Here is a 15,939-nt window from a genome sequence, read left to right as displayed (position 1 = left end):
TACCCACGTTAAACACAGATATTTCCCAGAACACGAAAACCCTTCTTTTCGAGAAACTAAATGATTTCCTTCTAAAGAAACACCTCGAGATAATACGCAAGCACAGTAGGATACTTATATAAATCTACGAATTACGTTTTTACGTGTACTATATACATAACTATATAATTTTATGACCAGCTATAGACGTATGCTGTCGTTGTCGTGTATAAGCCGTAAAGCCGTCGAATTTCATGTCATGTATAATATTATTATCTTTTTATCAAATAGGATATCACTCTTTATATTAACACACGAAATATATTTATGTTAATTTCGACGAGCTGCGGGGACGAACCTTCGTTAAGACCGTACATGACACCCTTTGCGATGATGCTATTTTGTTTCGCGAGGAAAACAGATATTGCGTCGTATTCACAGCATATGGTCGCAACTGTGCACAATATAAATGCATTATAATATACAATAACAACGTCATCATCATCATCAATGGATGTGATGTAGAGATATATACCTTTGCCGGTGCATGTCGCGAAGACGTAATATAATAATATATAGCGTGTCGTGTCGAAATGCGTGTTTATTACTACCGACCGATGGAAATATTGATGCAACGCGTGATGGCCTTGTCCCTGAACGGGTTTATTATTATTTTTATTTCGTCCAATTTATTACGCGTTGTTTATATTATTCAGTCTTTCGAATGGTGCGACCGTGCAGGTAATACGTATTTTGCGTTAAATCTGCGCGTTTCGACAAAATTCAATATTATAATGTTATGATATATATACAAGTTAGTATGTATTTTATCAACGCGTCTCTGCAACGTCCCTGGCGCGAGTGCACGTGCACGCGAGTGCTGTTGTCACTCGGCGGTCTTCACTGCTGGCGCCAAAAATGGATCAAGGATTATGACAGTGGGTTAGAGGAGAAGAAGGGGTGGTTGGTCTACTGTGCACTTTTGCTCGAAATTTAATTCTGAATTAATGTTTCCCATTTTTGTTGTACGGTTTAAAAAACAGTCTAAAAAAAGCGATATTGAATAAATTTATAAGGTATGTCTTAAGTTTTTTAAACATTTTATTCTGTGCGTTGTTGAAGACACTATAATACACGTTAACTACTTTTTTTTTACAAGATATATAAACTCTAGATAGTTTGTCACAAATTTTTGATTTTAACTGAAATTGTAAACGCCGCTTTTAATATCCATTTTCGAATTTTCAACGGAAATAGGTATTGCACCACGTGAACTTTTTTTATAGTCTTCTTGGAAAAAAACACATCGTTGCGGCAGTATAAAACCAAAAGCTCTCTCCCTCGATCCACTTAAATAATCTAATAAATACGTAACACAATTTGACAAGCCCTAAAATATGTATATATAATGAAACTTTATAGTTTAGGGGTGATGCCATAAGCAGTCATGTATACGACTCGATATAATATTATTACGATCGTCGCAAGTGTACCTATATAATATGTAATACGGTGTACGTTTTTAGAAGAAGGAAAAATAAACCGAAATAATCATCATTACAAAATATAATATTATAATACGCGTTTGATGCGGTATCCGGTTACGCGATATAACTAACGCGTCTCACCCGCTCAGTATCTATCTTACTCACTCACCCTCTCTCTCACTCTCGGCCGGTTACGATGACGAGTGCAGCTGAAACGTATTTTTTTCCTTACAAAAAACGTGTAAGTACAAAAGAAGAGAAAAATGTACCGCCCCATTCAACGTCTATACATTTTGGTCCATCGACCCTATTCAATTTTTACCTGTCGCGTTATCTATCTACCCCTTTTTTGAAAATGTGCTAACGACCTTCGCCCGTCGTAATTTTCTACAAATCCGTCTATATACGCGCCGTAACACAATATAATAATAATAATAATAATAATATAGTCTCACACTACATAGGGCACGTAGGTTACACGACGTACAAGGTTATTTAAATGTCGTCACGCGGTTATTTCTGTGTGCTTGTGTGCTTATATACATATATATATATATACAAATATATTATATTACTTATCACGTGAGTGCCTGCGGTGTACATTATAATATTATAGACTCGGTAGTATATACTATGGAAACGATGAATTAAGCTGAACCGTTTATCAAAAATAATATTGTACTCTACATATAACACAATCGTTTTAATAATAATTATCAATATTACACTGTCCGTGCATGTGATGAAGACATATAAATGTAATAATAATATAATCATAACATTCACAATAATAAATACACAGTTAAAAGTGAAGATCGCATTAAAATCGTCTAAGTGCGCGTATACTATAATTATTATATACATATTATCATAGTGTGATGCATTGTTCACATTATTATATTTACAATAATACATATAAGTTTGTGCACGAGTGTGTGTATGCTTAAACGATTTATCGCGTAAATATTGTAAGCAATGCGGCTTGGAAATATTTTATAGAAATGTGCGGAATACTTCATAAAATAATTATTCAGGAAACTCATCGTTGCCCACGTGCATATACATAGCATATAATATTATATAGATATAGATACTTACATAGATCTCATTGCATTATTGGCACACGATTTGCGTGTACATATCGCAATAGTTTGTGTATATTATATAATATATGATGATACACCTACATGATTATATTACGTTGTCACGTGGTATAAATTAAGTCCATTAAAATATACATGTGACATTTTTTTTTTTCAAAAAATAGTTGAAAATTATGAAGATGTTTGAAATAAAAATAAAAATAAAATGTGTACAGAACGATACTTGTCTATTATAAAGAAAAAATTGTCTTCGCTTATTTAATTTACAGTAATAGTCTCAAAACTAATAAAAAATATTTAAATTAATTTATAAACGTGATTTTTTTTTATCCAATTTATGATTGGATACACTTACATATTAAGATAGGTATCTTCTAATCTAAAGTATTGGTTTTTCTAAAAATGTTAATTTTTGTTTTACTTTTTTATTTAATATAAACTTGTGATATAAAATATCGCCATACAATTACCTATATATATATGAGTTATAAATTTAAAATAAAATGATTTTTTTATGCAAATAGTTAACTGTTATTAATCTTTTTTTCATAGAGTAGATATATTTCAAGCATTAATTATAACGCGTATTAGTATCATCTGTATAACGTATAAGATAACCGCTAGCCACTGCAACAAGTGGCGTATTTAACGAGAATAAAATTGTTCAGAAAATGTATACATTCCTATTTGAAATTTCAACATTTTATACAATAATTAAAAGTACGGCTATCGTAATAAATTAAAAAAAATATATAGGTAGTACTGTACGAGTGCAATATATTTTCCACGAAAATGTATTATAAAAAACAAAGTTTAAACTGTTTTGGTTATTGTTATAACATAGAAGACGCGTGTACACTGCATAATTCATCTTGTTAGAATAAATGGTTTCGAGGAATTTTTAAGTTTTTTCCACATTATATTATACATTTTGACATAAAAGTAATTTTTGATTCGAGCAATACAAACTTTTTCGGGAGCATATGCCGAAGAATCTTTTGCTAGTCAACACCATATATATGATGTATTATACCTATATTATGATACTCGAATATCACATAATACTATACAGCACACGAATTCGAATTCAATGTATTTCAGAACATAATTATAATTATAAATATATTTTGTAAAATATTATGTTTCTTGATTTCAAATATAGGTAACTACAATCGATGAATAGGTACGTTTAATTTTTTCAATTATATAACCGGATAATAGCATATAATAATAACATGCAATATATTATTAATATTACACGGTTGTCAAATTAACATAATTTTTTTTTTTTTTTTTGTTGAATTGAAATGACGTTAATAACACAATACCATTATAATTTTTGTCGATACCTGTCTATAATAATATACATTAATTAACGTCAATATTTTAACGATCTATGTGAAGAATCCGTAGTCAAGTATATAGTTAGGTAATAGTTATCTACATGGTTGTGTAGTATCTATATCTGACATAATACTCAATCGAATCGTTTGCATTATACAATACTAACGTTTTTTTTACAATATTATATTGCCCTGGGAGCATCAATTCGTGTATGTATATTTATATTATAAATATATTTTTTTTTTATTAAAAAGCAATCAAATTATATAACACGTATAAATATATTATATCATTATTTTATATTACAGTGTGCACAGTGATTAAATACGAGTTTGCAGAAGACCCTTGATTCGTGTCCGGGGATCAAATATGATAAAGCGCGACGAGATTAAAGATAACAAACTTGACAGCGGTAAATTATAGGAGCGTGCAGTATATCCATTAAAATTTAAACGAATCATTTATTTAATTATTTTGATTGTTGCTGCATGTGATATTCAGATCTTGACACAATTTTAGGGCTTAAAATTGTATATATTTTTAAAAAAATAATAATATTTTAGGTGGAAATAAATATATTATTAATAATTTATGATACACGCAAAGTAAATAATGTTATTGCCATTACTTCATATACAGGTATTTTATGGTTATGAGTACAGAAAAAAATATTTGAGCAAATAGAGTAAATGGTATAATAGTAATTAGTAAGTATGTCTTGTATTATAAATTATAATACCATGAGGTTCACGATATAAATACCTTAAAAATATCAATACGTACCTAACTGTCTTGTGACGATTTGTTGTTTTGGTTGTGAATATCATAAATCACTGTTTTTTTATGATAAATAATAATATATAGGTAAATCAAAAATATATTCCGTTTTAATTTGGTTTTTTTCACCCCACACGCAACACTAACTTAGTTCGATTAGAGAAATTACGTCACCAGCCGACACCCTCTACCTCAAAACACCCTATATCGGTTAACACTGCAGTCGCATCCGATCGCGTATGATATGTTTTTATTCAAACACCCCCAAATTTGAGTTAAAAGGATACTACTGCGTACATAATATTATGTATATCAATGAAATGTATAAATAAAAGCAATCATAATATTATTTTAATTACTCTAACAACTATACATAATTGTATAAATATAATTGCGGTGTTTTGACAGCAATCAAATTATTCGCGAGTTATTATCTTTATGATTTATTTTTCTCGAATATAATAATATACGATATTATAATATTATATTATTGTTATTAGAATCTGCCGCGTGCGCGGTGCAGTTTTAGCAGTGAAAAAATGCACGCATGTGATGCTGCACCTCAGTCGTGAGCGAAGAGAATAACGGGGTAATAATATATTATTATTTTCGTCGTGCGCGACGTACCTTTATATGTTTTAAACGTATATATAATGCAGACGAAGGAAAAAGGGGTAGTTTACAAAACACTGTCGTCGCACCCGGCCGCAGCAGACGATCTCCCCCGACGCGGACGACACTATTATAATATATTATTACAGTCTAGTCGTTGTCGTCGTCGATATCAACGCAACCGAACGCGTGGGACGAACTCGCCGTGGAACTTCGTCGAGGGTGCACCCAGTCGTATCATAGTATTGTGTATTATTATATCATATATATATATATAGATATTGTTGTAACTACGCCTCGAGCTCGAGACTATTCCTTCTTATATTTATCATGATTATTACGTTTATTGCGGTTAAAATATTTATGGACGAAAGGCCACTCGCGTTATATAGCTGCAGTGGTGTACGGCGAGTACCGCACTCGGTTACTACATGTAATATGCGTGCGTGTAACGTATATTACATAGGTCCGCCGAACGATTTCGAGTGCGCGGGCGGTGAAAAAATTCGAATTATTTGTATGAATTTTTTAAAACGGTGACGGAGTCGGCGGCGGCGCGTGGCTTCTGCTCCCCTACGGGCTACTATTTTTTCCGATTTATTGCTAGCCAGAGAGCGAAAAAAAAAAGACGAAACGAAACGAAAAAAAGGGCCAAATATTCCGCGTGGGGCTGTCGATCGTTTTGGCCGATAAATCGCGTGTTTTGGCGATACGCCCGGGGCAATTTAAGTCAAGTATAATGCAAGGGTGACTTCTAATACATGTGTAGGACGTGACAAATGCTCTGGGTAGTATTTTCTGTTTTTTCCCCAGATCGTTTTTTTTTTTTTTTTTTGCTATTCTCGTTCTTTTCCGCCCGCTCACTCTACCTCTCTCTCTCCTGTCGAGTAGTTTTTTTTCACCCCCTGTCCGATGACTTAAAACCAGAGCTCATATTATACATTAGCCTCCGAGGGTCGCCTTTGGTCATATATATATTTACGCACGTATATAATAATACGCACGCACGCCACCCAAGCTCACAACTCCGGTCAACCGTATTTGGGTCCCCGAAAAAATAATAATAATCCTGACCACTATATTATATTGCCGTATATACGCGGAATAAAATAGTTATACATTATAATACAGTAATCGCGTAATGATCATTGATTACATTTATTCACGTTGACGTAATAATATAGTGTTAAAATATATTATTATATTATTTATCACAACATTAAGTTGGCGCGCTACGTTTTGTTTCGCAAGAAAATTATTTACATCATTTTTCATACTATTGCACTTCGGGAAAAAAATTGCAGTTATTTGACGTCGTTGGCATTAACTTTGATAATATAATAGCAGCAGTTGACTTGTAAATGAATTTTTTTTATAAGACTAGAATGGGTTAAATGAAAAAAGTCTGCATTTTATTTTCAACTACACCTATATATTATTATATTATACATATCTACGTGTTTTGTAATTTATGTAATTCTGACCCGATAAATACACAACATACTAACGAAAACGGCGCCAAATATACAATTTTTTCCTCGACAAATCGTTACGGCCTATGAAAAATATAATTACGTTTTTTTTTTCCAATTTTCCCCTCTTGCAAAACAATAAACAAAACTAAAAATTCGAAAATTAAATTCACCGGCTGATGATTAATTCCGATAAATAATTTGATTACGTTTTATACACACGAGCTTACGAGTGCTTTTTCCCCGAATACAATTTATTATTACCGAGTATTCGTTTCAGTGGTGCACACGAGTAATACATAATATTATATGTATGAAGAGAGTGAGGGGAATGCCGTAAAGGATAGACGACGGCAGGGTAATAGTGTAATGTGATTTGTTCAATAGAATTATATGTTTTTTTTATTTATTATATATATATATACGCGTATTATAGGTATAGGTACTTACAAAATTGCATTTCGATACACCTTCCACAATTTTATTACACCATTGAATGTGTCTTTATTATTTTTCGTACATCGTGGACCAGTTTTAGCTACGCGTAGTACCTATATCTATAATTGTATAAATTATTATTATGTAACTATTTTAAGTGCATAACCATGTTTGTTTAAAACTATGTTTTTTTTTTTTTTTTTTAATAACAATAACAACACCTATATACAATATGTATACCTATATATTAGGTGTATTAGAATACGCGCTGTATGTGTCATTTTAATAACGAAATATTAATAGCGATTAGCGATGTTCACGAATCAAATCAATAAAAAAGTTCCACGAAGGTCATCGGAATGTTTATAATACATAATATACTAGAGTAGATGTCTTAAAATATCTACAATGTTAAAAAAGCATATACGTATAAATAATATAAATGTATAACGTACATGTGTACATTGTACACATTCAAATATATATATAATTATATTATGTAAATTAGTGTTTTAAAATAAATATATTTAGCTATTATTATAATAATGCTGACCATAATAAATTCCGTTGCCCGCAATTATATAATACTTATTGAATCTCATTGATTATTATTACTATTATGATAATTTATATTTGTGTACTACCGCGGTGTAATCTATTTTGCATCTTTTAACCGCATGTGTTTGTATATTTTTGAACGTATTCAATTTATAATATTATGATTTTGAATATTAAAATGTAAACATTTTCTTTTATTTTATATAAAATGTTATCAATGTATAAAGTAAGTAAATGTAAGCAAATGTGATAGCCAATGTGTTTATAGACTCGTAATGTTAAATTTTGATGACGACATATAAATTATTAAAAATGTCACTTAAAACATATTTCTAATTAAAAAAAACCCGTTACAGTTATATTTATTATAATATTTTTATTTCTAGATGTTCTTAATATTTTAATATAGGTACATAATTAATACGTGTTTATTGTTAATTATAAAAAATTGTCTATTCTTACTAGTTGCGTATCTGTATTAAAGCGTTAAGTATGGTGCATGTTTTATGAATTATTATGTATAAGTTTAAAACTTATCAATTGAAATATAAAACAGTTAAACTACTAAAGTAGTAAAGTCTTAATAAAATAAATGATTCATACAGTTATTTAAAATTTCACTCAGAAAATTCAACAAAATCCATAGATAAGGTTCACAATTTTATTTATTTTAATTTAAACAAACAATTTGATATTAGAAACTAAATAGGTATAATATACTAAAGTATATACTATCTTATAAAAATCATAAATTAATTTTTTTATCTTATTAAATTTAATGACTAACCATAAGGATTTAATTATAATATTATATTATACACAAAATTACTATAAATGTGACTTAATTAATACTATATTACACATTATAATTATACAAGATATGTATTCTTTTTTTTGTGAGTGAGTAAGTGTATAAAATTAATAGTCCCGAATAGTTTTAAATATAATTTCATTATTAACCAATCAACTAAACAAATAGGTATCTTATACCAATTAAATGTAATTTTTTTATTCCAGTTTGTCAACTTTAGATTTTTCTAAATAGGTACTTGTTGTATCCACCTGTAGCAGTCGTTTATACGTGTATAATAAAATTGTTAATTAATATATTATATATGTTCGTTATACGAATACTAATCAGTTTCTATACTGTAAGTATATGTTATACAGTGCTTATTCGTTTTCAGTTTTATCGAGAATACGATGACTTATGTTACTGACAAAAGGGTTTTATCAAAACAATAATATCATCACAAAATGTATTTATTTTTAAGGTATGCGACCAAATAATTTTTAATCAGCAACGATACGAAAACCTTATGAATCGTTTATACATAAAAAAACCGGCATATATTACCGAATAATAGAAATCGACGACTTACTTGAAGTAAAAACTTTTTAAGAGCACGGAGCTTAAATCGTGTTCAAAAGAAACGAACACTGCTACGTTTTACGATAAATCGCAATAGAAGCAGCAGCAGTTTGAAAAAGAACGGTGGATGAAATAACATTAATAATATGAAACGCGTGCGTAATGCTGTAATATGACAAAAGCCGTTTCTTTATTTCCTCATATACGCGAGACGAGACGGCTTGTGTGTGCGTCATACCTATACATAATAATGCAATATCATCGTGATGAATAAATATTATACTGTAGACAGGGTCAAAACGGATAACCAAAAATCGCGTAGGTTATACCGTCGTCGAACCGGGCGCGTGTGCGGTTTTCGCCGCCACGAGATTGGATTTAGGTGATAAGTTGTCAGAAATGTTCCGAGACCGCAGACTTAGAATTCACTGACTTAGAAAATTGTCTGCTGGTTTTTTTTTTTTTTGCGTGTGCGCGTCGCAAGTCTCTCACTCGTTTAATATACGCGCGTTGGTTCCGTGCCCGACATTATTCGCTCGGGTTCGTTTTTTCGCTTACGACACGTCCGAAAAAAAAAAAAGAAAATACGTCGCAGAACGCGTAGGCCGCTGGGGCCCGGCGAAGAGAAAAAAGTATTTGAAATAAAATATAAAAAAAAAAAAATACAGACCCTCTCCGCGGCGGCAGTGGCAGTCACACGCCACTTGATTTGCACGCACCCCGGAACCGTACGTACAGCGAAACGGAGAGAAACTCACCGACGACGACGACGACGTTTTGTCGCACGGCGGTAGGCACGCACGACTTGCCCGGGTGCCGAGGAGCAGTCCCGGAGGAGAAATTAATTGAATCGCTTTGAATATCGTCCACGCGCGCGTGTACGGCCGAGATGATTTTCTTTCTTTCTTTTTTTATATAGGTCTTCCGGCCCGAGGGGTGAGGCGGGAGAACGGTATAGGAAAAAAAAACCTTATATTTTATAGTCGAAATTTCACGGTCGTCGAACTTAGTTTCGACTGTTTGCACGCGAAATGAAACGGACGATAAAAATCTCATTTCCCTCCGATATACATAATATTATGTTTATATATATATACGCATTACTTCTGTACTATACGTACAGATATATACTTATATATATACGATATATACGATATATATATACGTACAGTATATATACGGATGTTCGTATCCTGACCGCGACGTATACACATTTTCGACTTCTCTGCTAACGCCGACGAAATTTATACAGAACTATACTTTTTTTTCATAGACGCAGAAAATCCGTCGAATTAAAGAAAAATACCGGTCTGACGATTAATAAAATAATATTGGCAATAATCCTCGCACGTTACGCGAAGTAGGGGAGAATGTGAAAAGACCGTTCACCTAATCTTTAAACAATTCGGAAACTAAAATATATCTTAAAACCTTTCGCATATTAAAATCTTACATCTAATAGGAATTCAATAAAATATGTAGACACCATCTTCCATCCTATATAGTATATTATCATATTGTCAAAGTTTAAAAATAGCACTTATGCTCTATTATTATTCATAATACTATTATATTTTACATAAGTTTTTGTCAAAAACGTTGTTATTAAGAATTAGTACTGCAGTAACAATTGAAAGTCGGAAGTAATTTAGAAGGAGACTGGTCTCCATTAAGAGTAAAAGACTCAAACCATTCATATAGATATCAAGGGTACTTGAATGTCGAGCAATATTCGTGGGAAATACACAATAGAAATTATATTCTGTTCATCAACATTTTTTGAAAATTATTCTGCTTTAGGCTGGTAAATTAAAAATTAAAAATCGGCAGTAGGTATAGATTAAAAAAATAATTTTTGAAATTAATTATTGTTGTAGAATTCAGAATGCTATTAGCTCTAATATATTTAGAAATTTGCACTTCAATAATTTACGTCAATAGATCGAAACCGCACATTATTTCAGAAAAGCTTTTTTGATTTATTTCGATGGTAACCCCTCTCTATCAGTTGGTTTCCAGAACCGTTAACATTCACAAATAATATTTTTCAAAAATAAAAGTATTAAAGACGATATAGCTTTTTTCGAAAACGTATATTTTTTTCATATATTCTTGCGTTTTTCTGATTGCTTTAAATCTCAGGTGTTAGCACAGAACTAACTCGAAAAAATATAAAATATTCTATAGTCGCACCGAGCGTTTTTGGGAAGTGTAACATTTTTGATTTTACTTGGCTAGAAACGTTTGAAAGAAACTTGTGTTTTGTTTTTAGTTTTTTTGTATAGATAATGTGATCTCTATTATATCATTCGCATCATGATCTTGCAAGTCACCTACACGCTACTTTGTTATTAGTATTTTTCATTTGAACAATTTTTCTAAGATATTGATGAGTTTGGCTCATTAAAAAAAAAAAAAAAAAAAAATTGGTGAATATGTAAAGAGTTTTATAAACGATAAAAGATCATTTATTTTAACGTGTGTGTACTCAGAAGTCCTATATTTATACACATGAAACCCGCTTTATAATATAGTATTAATTTTGGGTGCTTTTTCTTCGATCAATATACAAATGCTTGAACTACATATACCTTAGACAATATTCACCAGCTGAATGAATAACTTATAAACGCATATAATAATATATCGTACGGATATCATGGTCATGACCTATACCAAGAACTATTATAGAATTATGTAGTTTTTACTTACGGGAAATTGTTTAACAAGTAACAACATTGTTAATTATGTGTACGAAAGTTTTAATATTGTAAATAATATAACTGTGTAGAAGTACTATAAAATATTTATGCCGTTTACCCAGCAATATAATAATATAATGACTTGAATTTAATAAAACGTAGTTTTTTGAAAAATGCAAAAATAAGCTGAATAATAATAATAATAATAACACTGTTATTCTTATTATTACTAAGCTGCACGTGTACCTAGTACACCTATTAACAGTAACGTATGAATTAAAAATTATTTTAACTATATTACAGCGATTATACTAAATTATTAATATTAATAATCTACGTAATAATATACCAAAAATTAATTTTTAATCATAATTCGTAAAGCAAACACATTTTTTTAAACTAAATTATGTGGTAAGTACAAGTCGTATATTCATAATAAAAACAATTAACCCGCAAAAACTTAAACTAAATTACACCCTGCAAACGAAACAAAGTTCCCTTATGTATATATATTAATGTTCAACCCTATTTCCTTTGATTTAAATAAAATTGTATAATATGAAAACATTTTTTCTTGTGTATATTAATTTTTAATTTGTTATTTGCATTGATTATTTTTTATAACAGTGGAGGTAAATTATGACCTTCCTTCTAAAATTCGTTATGTATAATATTATATTTCTGGTATAAATGACAACACGATCGCTAAAAATCATTAAACGCATAACAGCACGAAAAAGTCGCAGCTTAATAATATCAATAATAAATAATAATAATTGATCATAGGTACCCATTTTTCATCGTACGTGAGTAATAATAATAAAAACAATAATATTACATTGGAATGTTTTAAATTCAACACATTTTTATGTAGGTACGCATTGATGAAATTATTGGTAGTCGAGAATGCAAAACGACATACTTGTATCATCTCTTCTACAATAATAATATAAGAAAATAGCATACTATAAATAAATATTTGTTTCATTATAAAACCAAGAAAACGACTGGCAGAATTTTATTGAAATATATTATTGATTAAACGATAATTATACATAATTTAAGATTAAAACAATATTATTAAAAAATACAAGTAACCGTTTCCCTTGAATCTATTATAATATTTATAAAAATAAAATGTTTTCATATTTCATAATTTAAATTTATTGATATGCTTAAATACTTGTCATGATATAATAACATACATTTTGGTCAACTAAATTTTTAAGGAGTATCAATTCCCTATGTCTGGTTATTATACACCGTAAATTAATATAAAAAATGCATTTGTTTATCATATTACCATAAAACATAAATTTTGAGGCACCCAAGATATGCCACTGCATCATAATTCGCGATTCCTACGATCCATTCATATTTTATTGAAATTATTTTTCTGAAAAAATCACCAATTACTAATATGTATATATAAACAATTTAGTTTTTGACAAATTACCTCTTAAATATATATTAGAAAACTTTTTGACGAGCTCCATAAACATCTCGCTTAAACTAATAAGTGATATCATTAACGTGCTATGGATTTGGAAGATATGAGGGCTCTGAAAATTTAAAAATGTTAATAATTTATATTCAATATTCATATTTAACTATATTTATAATTTTTAAATACAGTCCAAGTATAATAAATAGTTTCGACACTATATGTGTATATATTTTTATTTTTGTAAGGCCATTTTTTGAGACTACTATCCTTAGTATAAACATTTTAATAACTAAAAACTTATATATTCGTCCGAATTTTGAATCGTACAATACGTCAACATTTTCAAAAATATCATTCATTAAATAATATGCAAAGTAAAAAGAGGGGTTATCCGATTTGAAAAACACAAGTTTGTAGTAGGTATTGCCAAAAAGTACTCTTCAATGAACTCCTACGATAAATCTCATAACGAATTTAAAATGATGGCATTTTTTTGTTATTATTTAATTAAATTACCATACAATTACAATAATACGCAAACAATAAATTAAAATGTATGACTATTAATCTCTTTTAAGCTCAGCTTGTGTCAGAGGTTGAGAGTTAATGTATAAAGTAATAATAAGTAGGTAATAGAAAAAAAAAAAACAACAAGTTATTGTTTCTATATTGTTTTACATATTTTGAACACACGAGGAAATAAAAAAAATTCATAATTTGAATCAATTAAATATGAAGAAATTGGGGGTGAGCATTCTCGGTGAATCACTCTGTATGCGTGTATTATACACTGTATACCATCCATCTAAGCATACGTCATATATAATATATATACATATTATACTGCACTATTGACACGAGACGGGAAGTGCGGAACTCTTGACCCGTTTTCTTTTTGTTTAATTTGTTTTTTTCCGCTCAAAAATATACTCCCCCCGCCGACTCACGGTAATCGCTCACAGCGCGCACGGTCACCGGTCGCCGTCGCGAGTTTCCCCCTTTTGTTCGCCGAAAACGTATAATAGTCCGACGCGACCGGCAAACGTTTCTTCGCCGCCGCCGCCGCTGTCGTCGCGAAGACAATGCAATAACGCGATGATTAGCATACAATGGAGGCGAAACGACGACCGCGACGTGCCGCCACCTCCACTGCAGTCATCATCTATATGTCGCGCGCGCGTTCGAGTCTATATAATACAGGTACCTCTACCTATACGGTCGTCCCATATTACGACGACGATAATAATATAGCAATAATAATATGTGCACATCATAATACCGTAAAAAAAAATAATAATAATAATATACCTGCCTAAGTGTATATAGCGTGCGAGTACACGACGAATGCGTAATCAAACTTAACATTTTCGTCACTTCCGAAACCATCGTATATTGTCTTTACCCCCTCGTCGCCCGTCGTCGTATACTATGATGACGGTCGGACGTTCGAAAGGTTAAATGCGATTCGAAACGCAAACACATATTACATCGTTTTATTACCATTACCATTATATTATATTGTTATTATTTTAATAATATAATATTAATTCGGACGGGAGTGTATGTATGCGACGTGTGCGTGAGCATGCGCTCCGTGCAGCGTACATACCGAAGAACAATGATAATAATAATAATAATAATGTTAATATTATGAATTATCACGCGTGTCTCTCGGCGCACTGTTATTATGACTGTTATGCGCGTCGAGGAAAATATTATATTATTATTGTAAAGCGTGGTTGCTACCAAAAGTGTCGGGTTAAATATTATGTATAAATGACCGCGACCGGGCGACGTTATAGAATCGCGTTTCGACCGATTTCTCGCTTAAATAATTAAATTACTTACGTGTATTATTATGATGATATAATTATTGCGTCGCGATCGCCTAATATCGTGTATTATACGTATAAAAAAACAAGTTAACGTGCTTGTAAACAGTTTAACGAATTTTTCAGGAGAGTAAAATACATATAAAACATTTTAACACTGCTTATTAAGCATCGTGAATTTTTGTAATATAAATGAAGGGCTTACGGAGAAGAACCTAAATTTATCACCTCACGAGAATATCTTGATTTTTTTGTTTTGAAAACATTTGTATTTATAAGTCAAGAATCGTGATTATAATAATAATATGATTATTATACTGTAATTATATACTTGGGAATTAATACATGCAGCTAATTACGTTTTTCACTTTTTCACACCTCGATAGTTCGTGTTTCGTCTCTTAAAAGTAATCGTCGCTATAAACTATAATATACTCAAATATTGATATCGTACAGTAGATTTTTATATCCTTCAAATTGTATTTCACTTCTGATAAAGTTTCAATAAACTTTTTATGTATTTGGAAGACATGGACCATATAAAATGCTAAATTCCTCATCGTCTGTCGATATATGATCGGTGGTTCGGTGAATCATCTGATTTAACCGCGTTTGCATACAAGATTTAGACGAATTCGAGAGAATCGGATATTAACTATAGTATAATATATTAATAACATATACGCAATAATATAATATGCATATTGCATGAACGAAGTTTTTGATAAACCTAATATTACAACTTATGGTATCTAAAATCAGATCGCCCCATAAAATATTCGCGATATACATATTACTGAATTTATATAATACGAC

General features: G+C 30.6%; 1 long non-coding RNA gene across 1 annotated transcript in view; it reads right to left on the bottom strand.

Annotated features, from left to right (window-relative positions):
* Positions 1 to 13,024: 13,024 nt before the first annotated feature.
* Positions 13,025 to 15,939, bottom strand: part of LOC126549482 (uncharacterized) — a 49,874-nt gene continuing 46,959 nt past the window's right edge. The window contains exons 2-3 of the long non-coding RNA XR_007603592.1: positions 13,301 to 13,406; positions 13,025 to 13,240 (exon numbers count right to left, since the gene is read on the bottom strand). This is a non-coding gene — a long non-coding RNA (uncharacterized LOC126549482). The remainder of the gene's footprint in view (positions 13,241 to 13,300; positions 13,407 to 15,939) is intronic.

Source organism: Aphis gossypii, chromosome 1 (genome assembly GCF_020184175.1).
Source record: "Aphis gossypii isolate Hap1 chromosome 1, ASM2018417v2, whole genome shotgun sequence".
In the NCBI taxonomy this organism is placed as follows: domain Eukaryota; kingdom Metazoa; phylum Arthropoda; class Insecta; order Hemiptera; family Aphididae; genus Aphis; species Aphis gossypii.
The sequence above is the reverse complement of the archived record's forward strand: the minus strand, read 5'-3'. Positions and strand labels throughout refer to the sequence as shown.